Source organism: Melospiza melodia, chromosome 5 (genome assembly GCF_035770615.1).
Source record: "Melospiza melodia melodia isolate bMelMel2 chromosome 5, bMelMel2.pri, whole genome shotgun sequence".
Classification (NCBI taxonomy): domain Eukaryota; kingdom Metazoa; phylum Chordata; class Aves; order Passeriformes; family Passerellidae; genus Melospiza; species Melospiza melodia.
The window spans coordinates 12081411-12102861 of record NC_086198.1 but is presented as its reverse complement, the minus strand read 5'-3'; the positions used below and the strand labels follow the sequence as shown (position 1 = coordinate 12102861).

Here is a 21451-nt window from a genome sequence, read left to right as displayed (position 1 = left end):
TGAGCACTAACATATAATTCCAAAATATCCCTAATCTCACTGTGCATGAATCATGCATCTGCACAAATTCCATTGGACAATTTGAATTTGGAAAAAAAAAATGACCAAGAGTAACACTTGCCTTTTCCTAGTGGTGATGCTCATACTTTTGATGTGAAACTTTGCTTCTCTCACTCCACAGAAGAATCTGATAGACTGGAGCACTCTCTTCAGTCTCCTGCAAAAGACAGAAATACATGATTTAATCCCAGTCTCTATGTGCCACTGGAAATTTTCCCTGACTAAGCCATTCTCAGAAACAAAATAATGGGGAGCAAAGTTTATATTTGTAGACTTTATTTTAGTAGACTTTATACACAGACTATGTGGGGAAGATTTTTTTTCATGGGGAGACAGTTTTTTTGGGAGTGATGTCAAGGTCAGGAATTTTGGCCTTTGGGAACAGGAGACAAGATTCCTCCCTGTTCATAGGATCTGAATGCTTTTGCAAAGTTTCTCTATAATCTCTCTCCTGCCTTTATTTTTCCTTTTGTGATGAATTCTTATGAATGGAAACTGCATTTTATCTGCTATCATGCCCCACTGAAGGAAAATACAGGAAAGATTTTAGCTTATATTTCACCCAGATGCTTGATGGGCAAAATCCTCCTTGCTTTGGCATTTTCCTGTGAATTGGAGCAAGTAATGCTGCACTTGATATTATTTCGATTAATCTTTGTAAGATTTAAGACAGAATCACTGAAGCAGTGACCTCTGACTCTGACAAAAATTTTTTCAAGTCAAAGCTCTTCCCAAGTGCATGTTACATAGATTAGTAGATTTGTCAAAACTGATTTTAAGCCATCTTTGGCCTTCCTAAAATTCCCTTGTGTGTTATTTACCTTTCATTGACCTATTATAAGTACATCTCCACTGAACAATTATACCAGAATCTAAAATTCAGGAAATAACGATTTTGGTTGTCTTGAGCCTCGCCTCAACCTAACTTCAGGAGAATTTAGCTTGGAAATTACTGCTGATATTTGTGAGATCTAATGTTTTGTCTAGCTGTGTTGAAGCAATTTACTGAAACATTGATGTTTGGGTTTTTACCTCCAAAATAAAAAGCTAATGTAAAGTAGTAATGTAAAGTAATGTAAAAGCTAATGTAAAGTAAACCAAACAGAGAGACTTGTTTTACCTTAATCTGAAAAGTAATCATACTAAAACATCCTGCTACATCAATTCTGCTTTTAAGAGACTTAAGCATTTGGAAATGAAGATGTGGTCGTCCTAAGCTTTTGTAATAGAATTTGGATCCTGGAACTGGAAGGATGTGAAAAAATTTGCTTATCCTAGCTTCCTGATGAATAAAGCATTCATTATTAATTAATGCTTGGGAAGATAATGCTCTAGTGATGCCTTGAAAAGATCAAAGGGTATGAATCTTTCAGGTTTCAATTCACATGAAATTTATACACATACTGAACTTTATCTAGAGAAGTAATGCCATGAAACTTAGTAATGATGTTGGATAGGGAATTCTGAAAGTAATTCTGGAGATAATATTTCAAGATAAACTACTGTTTGGATTAAGAAGAAATACGAGTATTATGTTAACCTTGGTTTGTAATGTCCTTCATCAAATTATCAATTTATTACTTTTGCTGCAGGCAGTTTCTTCTTTTATCTCTACCCAGATTCCTTAGGAGGAATGCTGCTGAAATTGGATTGAGCAACCTGGTCTGAAATAAATTTGGCTCCTCACTCTGAATGGCAGGTTGCACCAGAGGATATCCTGAAATCCCTTCCAACCTGAATTATTCTACCATTCTCTGTTATACTGATGAGAGACCAGAACAGGGCCCAGCTAACCAAGGATGTATTTAAAGTTTCAGGTGTACTGGAAATGCAAACAGCTGCCACAATACAAGAAGTAAAATTGTACCTTCTAGCAATAACTGACTTGAATAAAATCTCCTCCTTTTCTAAGAAAACACAGATGGGAGTGAATTAGGAAGAGAAAAAGTCTACTGTTGTGATGCTTTAATCCATTTTAATATGTGAGCCTGAAATTCCTCCTAAAACCAAGTCCCTGAACTTTTATTACTAAAAGTAATAAAAATTCAGGGACTTTGTTTTTAAGAGGAATTAGGTGCTAGCAGGCATTTTCTAAGGGTTGAGATGACAGTGGCCTGAAGAATGACAGCAGGACAGTCAACTCTGGAGTGTTGCATCAGTGATTCTACACACGCCAGCCTAAGCCAGAGCTGCTGAAATGTGTTCTCATGACTGGGAATCCAGCTGCTCTCTCTAGGATGCAGGTAAGCTTCAGCTGTCATTTCATATCTCTTCCTCTTTTTTTCCTCTTTCTTTTCTCTTGACTGGTATTGATGCCAGAGCTTAGTAAAAGGTAATTCCAGTATTTTCTTTGCTCAGCCTGACTGACTCACTCCTCAGTCAGCAGTCATCAGCACTTGTGCTTTGTGCACTGAACTGAATGACCTTTTCCACCTACTCAGGACAAATACTTTTTTTTTCCTTGGCAAAGACAGGCCCTTTCTTCACCAAGAGTGAACACGTCAATTTAAAGCTAAGTGGGAAAACCAAATTCTGGCATCCTAGTTTCAGCAGGCAGCCTTAGTTTATATGCCAGCAAGTTGCATGGCATTATAACACATTTTTATTCAAACAAAAATGAATAGTTTCCATAGTTACGAAAAAATCATAAGATGCTATACAAAACTGGGAAATGAATGCATTATCATTACAGGATACAATTGGCAATGAATAAGAAGAGCCCTTTCTTTTAGTTTTAACCAGCTGGGTGGTGACATCATGCCAGTTGCTATTATATGCAGTGCAAAATCTGAAAGAATACTGAAAGAATACTGAATCCTTTATGGAGTGAATACATAAATGTATAGCTAGTGTATTTCCAGGTATGCCTCAGGATATATATATATATATATATATATATATATATATATATAAAATTGGAATCTTTGTAGAGACAGTAATTTGGAATAGAACTGGTGCCTTTACTCTTTCTCATACAAGAGAATGTTTTCTTTCTGTTGGGGAAAATATATCTGATTTTCATTACTTGTTTTGAAGGCATGAAAAGAAAAATTTTCAACGTTCTGGTAGACACATTTTGGCTTCATAACCTCTCTTGATACACTACGTACATGGCTTGAATTAGCTGAGAATTGCACTGCTGCCAGAATTGGTGAATCCTGAATTTAGCTAAACTTTGGCAATCTAATTAGAGCAATTGACATGCTTCTGTTAGCTTGTGTTAATGGGAATCAGGTATCTATATATAGCCATCTATGCTTGCATGGCTTCTTTCCACAGTTCATGACTGACCTGGATTTGGGTGGTCAAGACTCACTGGAGAGTCTACTGCCAGAGTTAAAAAATATTTCTGTAGGCAGAAAGAAAGAAAAAGCTTGGGGATGTGCCTTTTGGTGATCACCTGAGATGATAATAACTACAAAGAGGAGGCAATTCTCATTGTACAGACCTGGTCAGGAGAATCATGTCATACATCATGGCTTATCACAGACCTGTATATTTACTGTCCTTGTGATCACTGTCAAGGGCTCCATAATGGTTGTACCTGACAATCATCACAGGAATAAAATAAATGCAAGTATAAATAAATAGAAAAAAAGTAGATATCATAAATGTTGGTGGCTTAAATACAAAATATTATTCTGCAAGTCAAGGAGAAGTGAGAAAAAACTGGCTAAAGGAACAAAACTAAAACCAAAATAACTTTCCCAGTGCATTTGGAAAAGAAGCCTACCAGATGGCCTGTACTGTGATAGCCAGACTGTAGAAGGAGTACTCAAAGAGCATGAGGCCATTTCAGGGAAGCTCCATGAATTTAATATATTCATGTTCATTGTGGAAGAAGCAAAAATGTTTGCACCCTGTAAGGCTCTAACACAGGAAAAAAGGAGTCAAGAAAAGGATTTGTTTAAAACACACAGACTGCAGAAGAGTATGTGGTACAATTAGGTGGAAGGAATCCCCCAAAATCATCAGGCTGGTTAATTTTCACATACTAGTTCAAACACAGCTGAAGTATGAAGCACATTGTGCTTGTAGGCTCCCTTTGGAGCAGCCCTGGTATCCAGAGACAGGAGAATGGCAACTCTTACATTCTAAATAAAAAATTTTGGTGGGAGCAAAGTGTGGAAGCATAGGCTGCCATTCTGAATCCTGTACTGAGCAGATCAGCAGAAGTTTGGTGAAGGGCTGATTTCGGCACAGAGGTACAGCCTCTGTTGGCAGAGGTTGTACTTTTTTTATGGCTTCTTGAAGTTCTTTCAGAGCAGCAGCAGCAGCAAGCATATCAATGGGATGATTTGGTCTGCTAAAATAATGTACCGAAGTTTCCAAAAGGCAAACATTCTCCTAGAGCTTTTGAGGCATTGGTGGAGCAAGAGGAAAGATTGTAACATGGATGAGTCATTGGCTGAAAGATAAACCAATTAATGACTTGGTCAGAGACAGAGAGAAAATGTGCAGATGATACTGTGTTATTCAAGGTACTGGGAGGGTCAGTGGCAGACGGCACAGACTCATAACAGGGCTTTACAAGATCCAGGTATGAATGAAGTGTTAGGCAAAATTTAATACAGATAAATGTAAATTGATCCACTGGGAAAAACAGTCTAAGCTTTGCATTAACATGGTAGGCTGTGAGACTGCCATCTCCCAGCATTTTCCACTCTGATTATCTTCAGTTTGGGCAGATTTAAGTGGGATCCATACCTGTCTGTAATGAAGGACAGAAAGCAAATCACTTTCTATATGTGCATTTCAGGAGAAAGAGATAATGTTCTTGTTCAAGCCATAGTCATTTTTGAATGAGAGAGGAAGGTCTTGAATTGTACTATAACCTGTTCCATTAACAGAGTAGCACAGCAGTTTCCATTTTTAGATCACTTCACAGTGTGCAGCAAGGGAGCAATTTCATTGCCTTCCCAATACAATCTGGGTTTGACTGTGTATATGGGCTTTTTAATTAGCCCCCCCTCCCCTGCCCCCCCGCACACATATTTATACAGGGAAATTTATTCAAGAAAATGCACTTTTGGGTACATTTCCAAGTTTTGTGTGTAAAATAGCATTAGATGTGAAAGAAAGCAGAACCATTTCAAATTATTATGTCACCCAGACAGGAAAGAAAACAACATGATGTAGAAAAAACAAATGATTGAATATTCATGAGAATAAAACCTATTTAAACCAAAGTTGTTACTGTCAACCATTTATAAGCAATCCACACATTGAAATTTGTATTCTGCATATATTTGATAAGCAACTGGAAATTGTAAACAATGAAGTAAAAGCCAGTCAAATCGCAGACTAACTAACAGCAGTGAAAAAACACCCAGCATTTAAAAGTGCTTTTGTTTCTTGCAATTGTCTGTGCTGCTTTAATGTATCACAGGGCTAGAATATTACCTGCAACAGAGCCTTGTTTAATAAATATGGGATCCTGCTCTGGAATCCAAATTTCTGATGCCCCTGCCAGTTGATGGTGTTGACAGGTAACTGTGTCACTGATTATTATAGCAAAAAATAGTCCTGCTCATGGCTGATACCAGGGGCAGGGGACGTACGTGACTCATTTGGAGACATAATCCAGCACTCAAACACCACACATTAATTGCTTGCTTGGCACTGCAGTTCTGTCTGAGTGAATTTTGTTGCTTATCCTGTAAATCATTGCGAAATCCTGTCTGTCTTCTATAGAAAAAGAACATGACACAGCAAGAAAACCAATGTATATAGAAGCTGTGATTGTCTGTGCTCACGTAGGAGAATCAAGGCTAGAATAGAAATTGCTTGCTTAATTTGTCGGGGTATAACCTTCTATCTTGCCCTTAGCTCCTTGTAAACAGCTTATGCCTTTCGTGTGGCTAAGGAGCTTTCATGAATGGTCATTATCCCTCACATTTCTAGCATGTTATCTATCTATGGGCCTGTGGCATTAGTGCATTAGAGCACTACCTGAAAAATAGTAGCAAATTTGTAATGGGAATAATAATTTAATATCAGAAAATGTGACAATAAGAAGATGGATATAATGATAGTAAATGGCAGATAGTCACAGAAATGAGACAATCTTATTTTGAATTATTTGACTGAAAACATAACTGCAATTTCATGTCACCTAAGGTTTGCTTGGAAAACTTGAAATCTTTAACAGAAGGCTGTAAATAATATTGCTGTACTAGACAGATGTTGCTTTAAGCTGTCCTCCTTACAAATATAAAGATGTCCTTTTGGTCAGGGATCAGAGACAATGCAGCATAATTGCTCATCTAGCCAGGAGCCTGAGGTAGGGGAAGGTGAATGCTTAGAATGACTAACTGTCTAAGTCCAAGCCATACTGGAAACAAATTGCTGTTGAATAAAAAAATATATGTGATGATGTAAATTTTTTAAACAATACTTTAAAAATACAGAAGACAAATTGTGCATTATCTGAAGACATATTACATCTAGCTCTTTGAAAAGTGTGTAACATTGTTGCAAAGTGGTGAGATAGTATTATGATTATTATCTGAAAAGCTACTAAAAGTAGGCTGTGAAGTCTCTTAGATATAAGTGCACTGTGTACCTAAATTGTGCAAAAGTAAACTTCTGCAAATGGCATTTTTATGATTATCCAAAAATAGTGACTAGATAAGATTGTCTTTGATTATGAGGACTAACTGTAGATGCCAAACTACTATAACTAATTATTCAATCTTACACTATTTACAGATCTTGGAAGGAAAAGCTCCTAACTCTTTCTGGCACAGATCATCTTGGGGTCAACAGCTGAAAAAATGAAGTAGGAAACTCATTGCTTGCACTGAAATGCATTACTTTTCCTTAATAAGGTATTTTTTCTTTCTGTTTTCATCTTTAAGGATAGCAGTGAATTTCCTAAAGCCAAAAATACTGCAAATTTATTTGTAGAAATGGTATATTTTATAAGTGTAAGGGTCAGAAAGAACCTCGGACTCATTGGATCTTGGAGTGCCTTAGAAGAGGGACAAATAGACTTGGTGCAGATGTTTGAAAACACAAAAACGGGTTTTGTATCCAAAGAAAATTCAAAGCCATACTGATGTTTCAAAGTGTGTACTTGCTGACTGATGAATGTGTGTTGAGATACTGAGGTAAACTGTAGAACATCAAATGCACTTAAAAATAAATTTTATTGCATTCATTTGTTTTAATATCTTCATGCTAAAATAAGAACCATTATTTCAGTAAATTTCATTGAATTATAGCATCTATTCATCTATGCAAGCAAACTGCTAAAAAAATGTTCTTTATCTGGTTTTAGAGCTTATTTATACAATACAACAGTTTATGCATACAATAGAGCTTATTTATGCAATGCAACAATTTACTGGAAATAGCAAGGAAATAATAATAAATGAACAATAACAGCAGGAACATTAATAATAGAGTGTATAAGGGAGATGAACATTTCCCATGCAAGTGGTCACCATCTAGAGGCCTGTCCTCAGGAATAATCAGTATTAATGCATATAAATCTGCTTCATGAAACCTGTAGTAGAAACCAGTACACAGATTTTGTTAACTGACATTCTCTTGAAGTATATGAAAATTTTTGTATATCATGTAAATGGCACACAGTCAATATAGGTCTAAGTGAGAAGAGACACTAGTAAAAATAAAAGCAAAATATTGAACAATCTACTTTGTTAACAACTTTATCTTGTGATGTAGTTTTTCTTATTATATTATAGATAAAATACATGCCTGAAGGACAGCATCCTGTGACAGTGATCCACATTCCAGCTGTTTGTGGGGAACTGCTGCCTGTAGGATGGACTCACATTGAAGAAGGTCATGGAGAACTGGCTGCCATGGGAGGGACCCCACAGTGCAGCAGGGGATGGACTCCTCTTCCTGAGCAGTGGCAGAAACAACGTGTGATGAACTGACCATAACTCCCCATGCCCTGCCTCCCTGCATCTCTGAGGGGGAGGAGGTAGAAGGGGGAAGGAGGAAGAGGTAGGGGGAAGATATTTTTAAGATTTGTTTTGCTCCTTATTATCCTGCTCTGATTTTGTTGGTAATAAATTTGGTTAATATCTCCACTTTGAATCTGTTTTGCTCGTGACGGTATTTGCTGAGTGATATCTCCTGGATCTTAACTCGTGAATCTTTGTTATATTTTCTCTCCCTTGTCCAGCTGAGAAACAGAGTAATAGAGCAGCTTTGGTGAGTGTCTGACATCCAGCCAGGGTCAACCCACTCAAATGTCAATGACATTTTGGAAACTCAAAGTCACAGGCACTCTGTACTACCAAACCTGTGCATGTGACTTATGGAAATGGGTTTGATTGGTGTGCAGGCTAACAAAATAAGTCACTTGATTACTCATGATCATGAGTGAAGATATGGAAGAATGAAGATATGGAAGAGTGAAGATGTCAAGCAATGCATAATTAAAATGACTGATTCATGATTGAGGCACTATTTTCACTCTCTGCACTGAGGAATCCTTCCCTAAGCATTATTGATTCTTGGTTCAGGCTTTGACTTCTGCGTACAACTCTGCTGTTCTAATATCTGGAAAGGCAAGTGCTGCCATTGCATACCAAGGAAACACCTTGCATCAGGTCAAAGGGTGTCACATCAACAGGATCACCTTTGTTGCTATTACAGTGCCCACAGACAATTTTACTGTCTCCAATAACTTTATGGAAAGAGCCTGGGTCTGCATTTCAGCCCACACACAGTGATGATATAAAACTAATTAATTATCCTGCTAAGATGAATACAGATGAGGAAGAAGAGTGAAAGCATACACAGACACAGGCATAAATCAAACTTTGTCTTTTAGCATATTGATGCGTATATTTTTGTGAGGGCTGAAGTCACAAATGCTCTGTTGTAATTAATATTGTGCTCCAGTGAATTAGGAATAATTTCTGCAGTAAGCCTGGGGGGCCTGTGGATGACCCTTCTATAAAGGTGAGTTGAATTCACAGAACTACTGATCACACTGCTGGGGAATTGGGGGACTGCTGGAGGGCCTTTGTGCCATCCACCTCTCGAGAACCTAAAGGTGTTTCATTGCATGTAGACTTCTATAAAATAATAGAGGGTTTTTCTCGAGGGTAATGCCAGATTTTATTCCAGAAGTACAAAACTGAATAAGTGAACAGTTATTTTCACAAGGGCTAGAAAATAAACAAAAATTTTCTGAAAAATCCTGGAATACAAAATTAAATTGATAAAATAAATACAGGAGTGACTTATCTTGTTGGCTGATAAGTATCTGCTTTCTTATTGGCTTCCTGCTGGCCCGTTTGAGGGCTCTCTTGCTGCTGTGCTGATTTAAATCCTTTATGGAAAGGTTTGAATGTCCGTTCTTTTGTTTTAATGTCATCTTGCTGCACAATTGACCAAAAAGAAGATATCTGGTGAGACTGAGGATATGAGAAGTTGGACCTTAGTAACGTGTTTTGTACACTGGGTAACTTTGAAAATGACAATCTATAAAATATCCAATTATCTTTTGGACTATTATTTGTGGGATATTTCCAAGTAGAAAAACACACTAGAGACAATGTTTTGAATACAGACAGTATTATTGACTACTGTGCAAAAAACACCTGGTGGTCTGCGATTCCCCCTCTGGCATTTCCTGCCAGCTTATCAGAAGTTGCATCAGTTTACAAAATATGTATTTTTCTTCTTATAAAGCAGACTTCATAGGAATGCATTTACTATTTTTTAAATCCTTCAATAGCAGATATAGATTGTCAAGGATAAAAAAAAATCTCATAAATATATGATAGTTTATTTTATTCATTTGCAATTGTATCTTTGAAGATACAATGGGTATTCCAGGGGCTTTTAAGATATTTTGTCTGCTGACTCTTTATGGACTCAAACCAATTTAAATAAGTAGAGTAAATTTCCACTTATTTGTATTTCTGAAAGTATTTTTAAAAAGTAGTTATGACTAACAGGCTGAACATATTTTGTAAATGTTTTATGAATTTTTTTCTGAAATGATTGTGAAGTGTATAATTAAGTGTAATGTATACCAACAGGCAAGCTATAACTGCTGAATGTTAAACAATTTCTCATTTTTGGTTACACTGCTGGCATTTAATTGACCTTTCAAAAAAGAAAGTGTGCGTGCAGAAGTGTACCTTCTTATAAAGCAGACTTTATAGGAATGTATTTACTATGCCTTCCTATGAAGTGTACTTGAAGTAATGATTTGTCCTAGCCTTGGTTGAATTTTGAGATATAAAATCAGTAATTTTTTGTTTCCTTTTATGATTTTGTTAATTAATGGTATTGTTTGGGTGGGGTTTTTTCTTTTTTTTTTTTTCCTCCTGATCTTCATTTATTAAAGACTTAAAATTCTGAGAGGAAAATGATTTGTAAGAAAAGCTAGGGGCCATTCTTTGAAGCTATATTCACTTCCTAGGTGTGTCTGGGCATTTCTTTGAGCTCTGGGAAGGCACATGCATTGTAAAATTTGTGTTTATACATGAAAAATGAGATCTGGATTAATATAATGATCCTCTTGTCTGGGAATCAGGTACTATAGGTAGAGTTTGGGGAGAAAATGTGGTGATATTAATAGCTGAGCTGTCCAAGTACATTTTGCACCTCAGTACAACTGAGACTGCATATCTACATGTTTGTAGGGAGGCAATATTGTGTATCACACTTTTGGAAGTCATCTTAAGACATGTGACTGCTTTATGTCTCTCTCTAAATGCCTTATGGTTCTGCGCTCTTAGTGTTGTGCAAAGATTTTTCTTCTAGGGGAAAAATAATGTAGCATCTCTGATCATTGCTCCTAATCCTTACATGCTGTTTAGGAATTGTGTCCATCTGGTGGTTTTGCATGAAGTGTCCCAGTTACATAGTAATACATGTTCTAGTCATAGATTTCAATAAATGCCTTCTGATTCTTAGCCTAGAACTCTTGAACCTTGTCTCTCCCTACAGTCTTTCTTCCACCTATCCTCAGTATTATCATTCTGGAGAGGTTTTTAATTCTCTGTACATTTAATCTATAAAACTAGATCAGTTTTATAGATTAAATGTATAGATCATTCACTGGTCAGTGGGATTTCTGTTTCTGCTACTCCCTTTCTTTGTCTACCTACACTGTAAACCTTATTTGAAATATAAATTATTGAAGTTACGGAACAATCAGGTTGTATTACATTTGGTAATAAAAAGGGCAGAGAAACAGAAATGCAAAACTTTTTTGTGGTTGAAGAGAACAGAGAAGATAGGAATGTTCCTGTTAAATTGTTTTCAATATTCGTTCCATTATTGCAATTGACAGCAAATTCTCTGGTGCTACTTTCTGCTTTTTCATGTTTGGTATCTGAAACCGGGAAATATTTCAGTAAAATATTTAAAAATTTTCCATGGATAACATAGATTTTTAGTAGTATATTTAAACATATCAGAAAATTCACATGCATGTGTCACCTAAATTTGCATATTTTTGTTTCCATTTTTAAAAAAATTTTACGCTATGTTTACCTGAGGACATGAGTATGTGTGTGTGTGTATATATATTGTCTTCAGTGTCATTTTTTGTTAGTTATCTTTTACAGTCACTTTTAAATTGAGGTTTTATGTTAGCAAATTTTTCAGATACTCATTTAAGTATTTTTGTGTGTCCCAGATTACAAGAAATTTGATGAAATATTTACGATGTTTAACAGTGATCTCCAGTAAAATTGAAGGAACCTGATGTTAAATGCTCTCTGACTACATCCCTTGTGTAGAAATTGTGAAAGAGATGGTTTACTGTTGATCATAGCAGGACTTATTTAATTTTGATTTTTTTTTATACTGCACACTACAGAAAAAAGTTCTTGGAGAAGTCCATCTTTCTATGTGCATGAAAGAGAGGACTAGTCCAATTCCCCTGTCTGGCTGAATTCACCTGTCCTTTTTTTTTGCAAAATGTAAACCCTTTGACAGAAGTTATTGGTCCAGACATGTTTCATAGGAGTCTATAGTTCTTGTCTCTCATTTGAACCAAGACTTTGAGTTTCATGGTCTGAAAGTACACTGAGCGTCAGCAGCACATTATAGTGTGCCATCCCGGTGTGGTCAAGAATATCTTGGAGTCACAGGATGTTTATTTCTGGCACAAGATTTTGCATTATTTTCTTCTGAAGAGCTTCTATTTTAAAAAATTGTCATTTTGCTTTGAAAATTTTCTGATCAGGTCTAATCTTGCATCTTTTAGAAATCATTAAAAATTCTTTGACTGAAAACCAAAAAATGTTTGTTAGAAATTATTCTAATTGTGGAACAAATGAACTTAGCAGTAATATCTGGACTAAAAATTTAAAGTATATAATGGTTACTTAATTCTAAAAGTGTCATCCTTTTTATTTACTTTGATGTATGCTTCCTTCCTGCTCACAGAAATTGATATTCCAGAGGAAATTGGCTACTGCAAGCATGAAGCTGTCTAAAGAAAAAACTACATCAGCTAAGGTAAGATAATCAGCTAAGATACATCATTTTTTAAAATAGATTTTTGCACCAATTATAGAAAGGGCAACCTCTGGTTGGACCTTTAAACAGCTCATAACCTCTGTCTCTCTCCTGAAAATGAGAAAGAGAGGAAGGTGCTCATTCAGCAGGCTAGAAATGTTTGTCAAAAATATTAAAATAGATGTAGCTAACCTTCTCACATATACCCATTATCAAAGACCTAACATTTTGACACTAGAAGTATTTAAATGCTGTCCTGGTTTGTTTTTCTCTATGCAAAGTTTAGGAGAGTGTTCCACATGGTTGGTTTTAAAATGTGTTTTACGTGGGAGGCTTACTTGCATTTTTCACTCCTATAAACTGTGCTCTAAAACTAAAAAGCATCCTGCTGTATGAAAAAATCTGTTATTTTTCTGTGTAGGCATTTTCTGAAGATATTGTTTTTGTGTAATGATGTAAACTTAAGAATTATACTGAGCTGTTTAAAAATATATCAATCTGTTTACATTACTGCAATCATTATTGATATTTCTCTTTTTTTGGAGTGTGATGCAAGACCAAAACCATCCCATTCACTATTGCATGGCAAGGTCCAGGGATGCTCCATTGAAGCATCCACTTTTCTACATAGATTCTATGAAAGGAAAAATTCTGCCAGAATGTAAAATTTCAGAATTGAGATTCTGTAGGATATTCTAGAAGTAATGTTAAGTGTTGTGATTAAGACTGTTTTATAATATTAAAAAAATCATCAAAACAGGAAGTAATTTGTCTTGCTCTACACATAAGATAGATATTCTGCAAATGGCTGCCATAGGAATTCTAACCTCTCTCTAAAACAAAGAACTGAACTTTCATATATTTGTTTAAAGTGCAGCTGTGCCTACAAAACCATGTTCACAACACAGAGGATGATCACAGCTCTAAATGTATTTTTAATGTCAGTCTAGATTTCTTAAGAATCTAGGTTGCTTAAAAATTCATATATAGCAATTCATTTGTTCTAAATAACTGCGGATGGGAAGTGGTGAAAAATTCCTTGTTTTGCTTGGCTACCATGTGTGTCTTTTGATTTACCAATTAAATTGTCTTTTTCTCAACCCATGAGATTTCTCACTCTGACTCTTCCAGTTCTGTCCCCCATCCCACCAGTGGAGTGAGTGTGGTGACTGGTTGCCAGCTGGGGTTAAGCCATGACACCATCTGAGCACGAGTGGCATGTGCAGAACAAACTATCCTGAAAGGTTTAGAACAAATCGTAACGGGAGAATGAACTATACGTCAAACTAACCCTAGTATTATTATTTATATCTTTAGTTGATTTGCACAAGGCTGTGTTTCCTCTGCTCTTTTCTACATTAAAAACAAGACAAACATCAAGATGGAAGCCAAGCCAAATCCAGGACATTGTGTATCTGCTTCCAATTTCCCTGAAAACGGGGAGCCCGTTCACTCTCAGGTCACTTCTTTTTTGTCTTAAACCTTCATTTAGGCAGAATTTGTAATAACTATTGCATATTTAAAATCAATTTCAGAGGTCAAGAGGGAAACAGTCTTGGTGGACTGGCTGCAAAATTCTCTCCCAACCTGTTATTCTGATGTTCTCTGTACTGAAGCTGTGCTTTCATGTCCCTGTGGGCTAGACCTTAAAAACATCTTCTTTAAAAGCCCTGAAGTCCCATGTCTGTATTAACCTTATCAGTGAACTATTTCAATAACAACATTCAGAGTATCTCTCCCAATAAATAGTACAGGGAGAAATAGCTCTGCTAAAAATCCACCTTTGTGCTCTAAGCAATTAGCAAGAATTGCTAATTGCAAGTGCAATCAAAGCATAAGAGGATGAGCTTAGTCATCATTGCCCCATTCGTCAGTGGTTGCCCTGCAGTCTTTATCTACCATAACTGAACTTGTACACCCTAGGCACTACTGGGATTTACTTTTGCTCCTAAAGACTGTGGGTTAGCCACCCTCTTCCCCTTCAGCAGTCAGAGATGTCCTGCAAAGGCATCTGCAATGAGGGTTGGCAAAGATAAGATGTGTACCCAGGGCTTCCTACAGCTGCATTAGCTCAGATGGAGGGTTAGCAGGCTCCAGTTTGAGTTACTGGTTCCCATTCACGCCTTAGAATTGCCTTTTCTAAGCAAAGAACTTAGATTTAGTGCATGACACCATGGCCTAATACACTAGCAGAGGTAACTTGTCACACATAGCCTCTACCACCACCACAAAATTTGGCTGCTTTTTTGTCTTACTGTGAAATTCAGGTTGCCAGAGTCCTTCTCCCCAAAATATGGTAATGCAAAACCAGTCAACCAGCTCACAAATTTTACCACAGATTATATTTTATCAAGTTCTCTTCGTTTCTCTGCATCCCATCTGTCTATTTTTGGAAATTAGAAAAAATAAGGACAAATACCCTTCTAGATTTTTTTTTAATATTTTTTTTCTTTCCCAGCTGCACATCTAATTCACTTTGAGTGTCTGTGCTTTCAGACTTCCAGTAAATTCAGTTTTCTTTATGCATATAAACATACCTCAGAATGGCAGAACCATTAATTTATATAGTGGGTAAGTGATTAGACAGAAAGTTGCCTAATGGTTAGGAGAATATAAACCATTGGATAAAAGCTAAACAGCAAAGTCAAAGCCTTTGGTTGTTAAACATAATTGTCCTGAAATCTCAGAATACTGCTCTGCTTATAGAATAGGGCTGTTATAACATCCTTTGCCCTCTTTAACTCTAAGCTGCTTTAATTTTATCATATGAAATCCTGTATCATATCTGTTTGCAGTCTCACTCTACACATGATAAAAAAAATTATATCTTTTTGTATGATGAATCTTTCTCTGAGTCTACATCTTCATTTTGTTACTTGGGCTTTGATGTTCCTATGTGAGCAAAACTCAAAAGAGACTTCTCAGAAAATTGTGCCTTTGCTTATAAAGCAATTTAATATAAACGTAATCTAAATTTTTTTCTATTCACTAATTACATGTAGCTTCCTTGTGGCTAGTCAGAACAAGATTAAATTGCTAGGCAAAAGTCATATCAGTGTGAGTGATGGCAGTGTACTTGAGGTTGTCACTGTATATATATATCTATCTATCTGTCATGAATACTGGGATGAACTTTAAATTCAGTTTCTAATAAAGTAGCATCCACAAAATAAGTGAGGAAGGACAAAATAAGTGAGAAAGGAGAAGGAGGAAAAAACCCCAACTTTCATTCACGCTATTCAAGAATGTTGGAAGTGTTTTTCATTTGAAATGGCAGGTTGGAAATCTGTAGTTCATTGCTGACAAGCAGATTTGCTAAAGTTTTAAAATAGACAGGTTTCGATATTGTTGATTCTTTCTGAAACTCAGTCTGGTTTGTTTGTAGCACTGAATAAATTCATTATTTACTGTTAAAAACCATGCAGACTGACAGTTATTTTTATCCAAGAAAATTACGTCAGAGAAAGTGAGTGTTACCGTTGCCATCTGGCTTTTTAAATACTGGAAAGTAAGAGATGCAATAAATGCCCTATGGGCAAAATCCAGGAGTTTTTTAATGGCTCAGGGGAGAGTAGATGTAACCTGAATTGCAGGGCATAGTAAGAGAGGAGAATTAAAGACCAAAGGTTAGCAATGGTGTTTTGTGGCACTTCCTGTTGACAGATGCTTTAGGGCAGAAGAAGGTCATTGATCTAAAGGTCAGCCTGAAATAGCAATGTCTGTATTTTTCTATCACTTGCTTTTGCAAGATTTGGCATTTTCCTTCTCCTCCAAGTCTAGCCTCCTAGCAGAAGTCAATACCCAACATGGATATAGTTATGAATATAAATATATGATTCAAATATTGCTTTACATAGGATATGTAATAAAACTATCAGAGATATGTATGTATAATATTCAAAGTACAAACATGTTATTTTGTTTGCCTGAATTAATTAGAAGACAATGGAATTTGCCACATGACTTCCTTTAAAAAATGATATATAGTAATTTATTCTTGTTACATGATTGTTTATGCAACAGTATGTTGGCCTTATAGTTCTTGGTATGGTGACCACATGAAGGCTTTTACCTCTGCCTCCTGCTACAATCTTAGATTAGAAGCAAGAGGAGAATGAACCATACATGAAGGTAGCTTTTGGGACAGGTTTCAATAGATGATGCTATTTGCTGTGAAACCTGATAGAAGAAGGATGTATGCAATTTATGATCTTTTAGTTCATAATCTGAGGACTGAAAAGAGTGATTTCATCCACAAAAGGGAGAAGTAAAAAGAAAATGAAATTACTTTGAGGTATTGTATATAGAAATTTGCCTCAAAATAGTTGATACCAGTTTTAAAAGCTCTGAAGAAAAGATAAAGACTGACGGAGCATAGTCTTTCTGGCTCAAAATCAATATATTTATCTCAGTTTCTGTTTATGATTTTGTCAAAATGATACTGTTAACGTGGTCTGCTTTGTCTTCAGCCTGTGGGCAGCTGTGATCTTCTTTCAGGCTTTGCAGTAGATATTCATCTATTCCTTAGTTTCATCTTCCCTGGGGCAGCTCTTGAATTATATGGAAGCTGCAGAATTTCTAACTCCAGAGCTTCATGGAATGTCTGTTCGGTATTTTCCTGCTCTACCTACCCTAGTATTGGATCTGTGTTCTGGAATGTACAAAGACTCATGACTTGTTTCTACATTGAATTTACATATTTTATTTTAGGAATGCAACCTCCTGGAAAGTACACATTAAAAAAAAAAAAAATCCACTTGGGAAACAAGGATTTCCAAAAGGAGATATGGAAATATTCAGGAAAATGAATATTTTGTTAGTTTTTCTGAGTTGAACTGGCTCATCATTGATGACAAAAAGTAAGTAACATATGACCCATTAGTAAGACTATTTAAAGCTTGTAGAATCACACCTGTTCTTTGCTTATCCCATTGATTTTTACAGTCTTTTAAATTTGTGGTACTCTGATACCTTTGAATATCATTCTCCCAGTCGAGAGTAAGGATATTGAAGACTATGGGTATATCAGTCACAGCACCCCACCATTTTAATTTCTGTTTCTCTCTTCCCTTTTCATTACTGGCAGGAAATGTTTTCTGCTTAAATTTTTGGTCATACTTTAGACCTCAGACTTGATCGAGAGAAGCCTTTGCTAGGTCATATGAGGTTTCATCATTTACTTTTAGGCAAAACAGTGGTTTTGTCCTTCTAAAAATAGTAAAAATACATAGTGAAATTTTTGTGATGGTGGTATGAGCAACAGTTATATATCTTGAAACCTAGTATTCTCCTACTGTTTCACTGTCACTGACATTAGCTACTTTTTGTGTCATCTGGGTGTTTTTTCTAGATAGAGGCTTTAAAACTCCATATTAAAGTGCAAGAAAAAATATTGTTAATCAAAATGCTTTCTCATATTCACTACCTTCAAAACTCAAGCAATGCTTTTATTTACCCCCAAATCTGTCACCTGAATAACAGTGAGGAAGAAAGTAGGTCATGCTGTACACTGCCATTGTTTTCTTAGCAGGTGTGCTTTGCACCTCATTAATGTGAGTAGTCATCTGCTGCTATGTCTAATTATCTGTGATGGATCACAGCATCCTTTCAGTGCAACTGAAGCTGATGAAGAATATCTTTTGATGCTGAATCTGGGAACACACTCCTGTTTCAAATTCTTTTAAAATTAGTCAGTAGATTAAATCATTACTCTGAGGTGAGCTGCGTGACTGACATTGATACAGAGGTAAGAGAAAGATGTGCCTGTGAAGTCTGTGGGTTGCACAAGCCTTTCTTCCACAGCTATCATGGTTAAAATGGATTGCATCCATAAATACATTGTGAATGACTGTTCAGCTCTCAACATACAGCAGTATATTGTTCTATGAGCAACAACAGCAACTCAGTCACTAAAGAGGTTTAAAAAAAATGCTCCGTCAAAAAAATAGACAGAATTTCAATGTCCAATCAGCAACAAGCAGACCTTTTATGCTCACCTTTCTCTAAGAAAGAGATCCCACTCTTTAGGAAAAAAGGACATGTGCAGGTGACCCTGCCTGCTGGGACAAGGAATCTGTTTGCAGCCTCTTTTATCTGTGGCAGCCTTTTTTTACCCACTTGTCCTCTGGCTGGGCAGTTGCTGTGCAGTGTGGTGCACCATGGCCCTGCTCCAGAGGGTTCAGTAGCAGCCTAGGCTCAGCCAATGAGTTGGTTTCACCTTTTGTCCTGGTCTGGCAAATGAGTAGGCCCAGTGCAGCTGTCCTGCCAATATCGCGCATTGGGTATGACTTTAAATTAAGATTGATGTGAGGATTCATGGAACTTTCCTTTATTTTTTTTTCTTGTTGCACATTCCAGTATTTTTATGAGGACCAAAAAAACCCTTTTCATTGTGAATATAAGCTGGACCTGGTTGGTTTTGGTAGTCATAGCAGCAGCTGCTTTATTTCTATATGTTGTGCAAATGCCATAGATATTGAATCTACAGCTGGCTTCTTGGGCCTCTGTCTGTTACCAAATTGAGGTTCCACTTGAGCTTTAGTTTCCCTGCAGCAGAGGTAGGTATTGTGTCCTGTAAATGTGGTGAGCTGGCAGCAGAAACAGGTGGCCTTGTTACCTGTTAGTCAGGATCTGGGATGCCAAAAGGCTGTTTCCTCATTGTGCATTGCCATCCCAGCTTCTTGGGAAAGGGCAACTTTACCAGTCTCAACTGCTGAGATTCCTGCTGAGTGGTGTCAGCCTTGCATGTCAACTAAAGCTGACTAAACAAAAAGTATTTATACTGAAGTTCTTCTGCTTAAACAAAGGAGAACTAGAGTCATCCAAGTTTATCACCTCCACACAATCCAGAATTTTACTCAGAGTGTGTGAGCAGCAATTTTAAATACAGTGTTCGATGAGGGCAATTTCCCACACTAAACTATCAGTCTTGATAGTTTGATAGATCTTGATCTTCTTTTCCAATGTTTTCAGCTGACATCCAGATCTGAATGTTTAGCTAAAGGTGTGGCTCTCATTCCTTTGCAGGTCTTTAGAGCAAAGGAATCTTATCTTCTAATTAGGTATTTTTGCAACCAAAATGATAGGTCAGAGCAACAGACAAATAAATGCATACGTGGATTGATTTCTCTGTGGGGAGAGGGAATAAAAAGTTTATTCAGTTACCTGTAAAATGCTCTCCTTCCAAGAAGGCTTGACATTTTGCTTTTTTCCCCCTAATTGAATGAGAAGTTTGAATTTTCGAGTGGAGAAATATTATGAAGGTGGAAGGTAGGGAGATTAATTTAGGTTTTAAGACTTCTGAAAGGAATTATTTTATTGTTAAAATTTTTTTTAAAATATTGCCTTTCTGGAAACAGCGCAATTTACCATTTGGAGACAAATAGCAGAGCTATACCTCTAGAAGAGGAAGTACAACTCTGAAAAGGTGGCTGATTAATTTCAGACTTCTGAGCCACTTCAACCACTCTATCACATTTTTATTACTAAATAAACTAATTTTTAAAGCATATTGCTGTCAAACACAGTATATTCAGTTAACTTGTGCAATCATGAACAATTATACCTAAGCCCTTGAGGTGTAAATCTTTATGCCACTAATGGAAATCCTGTTCTGAGAAATCATTATTAATGTTTTGTTTAACTCATAAAGAAAAGGCCAATAAAATAGGCCAATAAAGTAGGACTCAAAGTATAAAAGGCTTTCTGGCATCATTTGAGCATTGTATTCACCACAAAGAGAAATTTCTGAAAGGCTTATCTAACATGATGATAGTAAGTAATCTAGATTGTTGTTATCTGCTTTATGTTTCTTCAGTGAGCCAGACCTTACAGAAGCTGTGAACAATGTCAACAATTCATGGATCTCAGCCCAACTGTATAATTAAAAAATCTAGTGAATAGAAAAGCATCCATCTTGATTGTGTGGACAATAATAGCTTGTTGTCAGTCAATAAGTCAGTGAAATTGCAACGTAGAATTCTTAAATTTATGGTAGAAGGATGACACTTCCACACAAGGATGACACAGCTATACCATAGAGGAAAATTCAATATAATTTAAAAAATATTACCTGATTCTCTGAGTAATACTGTTAACTCCAAGCAAAAATCTGCTCACAACTCACCCAGGTTTTAGGAAGTTATTTCAGTATCTCCAAATCAAGCAAAAGCTGCAAACCAAACCAACCAAACAACAATAACTAAACAAAGAAGAGGCTCTCCTAGTCTTATTTAGCACTATAATTACAGAAGCATATATTTTAAGAAATTTTCATGACATAACACAAAGAGACAGAGAAAAAAATTGATAAGAGTGATGCCAATTTACCAATAGACTGGAAATGTAATTTGGATTGTAAAAGAATGATGAAGGAAATAGTGACAGTTGAAAAGCTATATTTGAGTGGCAATCTGTAAAGAATAAAGGGAACACTGATTAGTATTACTGGTGTTTTTAAGAGCATTTTTGTTCACATAGTCTGGCTTTCTGTGTGTGTTGTCTGCAACAGATTCAAGGAATAGTATATAATGAGGTAGGTGCTGCAAGTACAGTCAAAAAATATTATTAGGTTGAAAGAACATAAATGTGTTTCTAACTCAAGAAAATAGGCCATGTTTTACCAAAAGAATTTGGGCTTTATCAGCTCTGTTACAGAGCAGTCTCTAGTGTATTTGTTGCTCTTTAAATCCAAGTTGTGATAATGAAAATGAAAATGCAGTTAGCTATTCTTCTGCAAATCCTTTCAGAAGTCCAAGCTACATTGAGGTTTATGTTGTTGTATACTGAATATTTACAGCAATAAAAGAATAGATCTGTTTCTTCTCAGAGATTTGCAAATGTTAGCATTTTACTTATCCCATGAATGATTGTACATTAAATTAAATCACCTCTATAGAAAGATCAACAATTAATTGAGCGA

At 36.2% G+C, this 21451-nt stretch overlaps 1 long non-coding RNA gene across 1 annotated transcript; it reads left to right on the top strand.

The window, feature by feature from the left end:
* The first annotated feature begins 1819 nt into the window (after positions 1-1819).
* On the top strand, positions 1820-7974 carry LOC134418977 (uncharacterized). Its single transcript, XR_010027914.1, has 3 exons — positions 1820-2303; positions 6772-6890; positions 7773-7974. It is a non-coding gene; the product is annotated as an uncharacterized LOC134418977 (long non-coding RNA).
* Positions 7975-21451: the final 13477 nt, after the last annotated feature.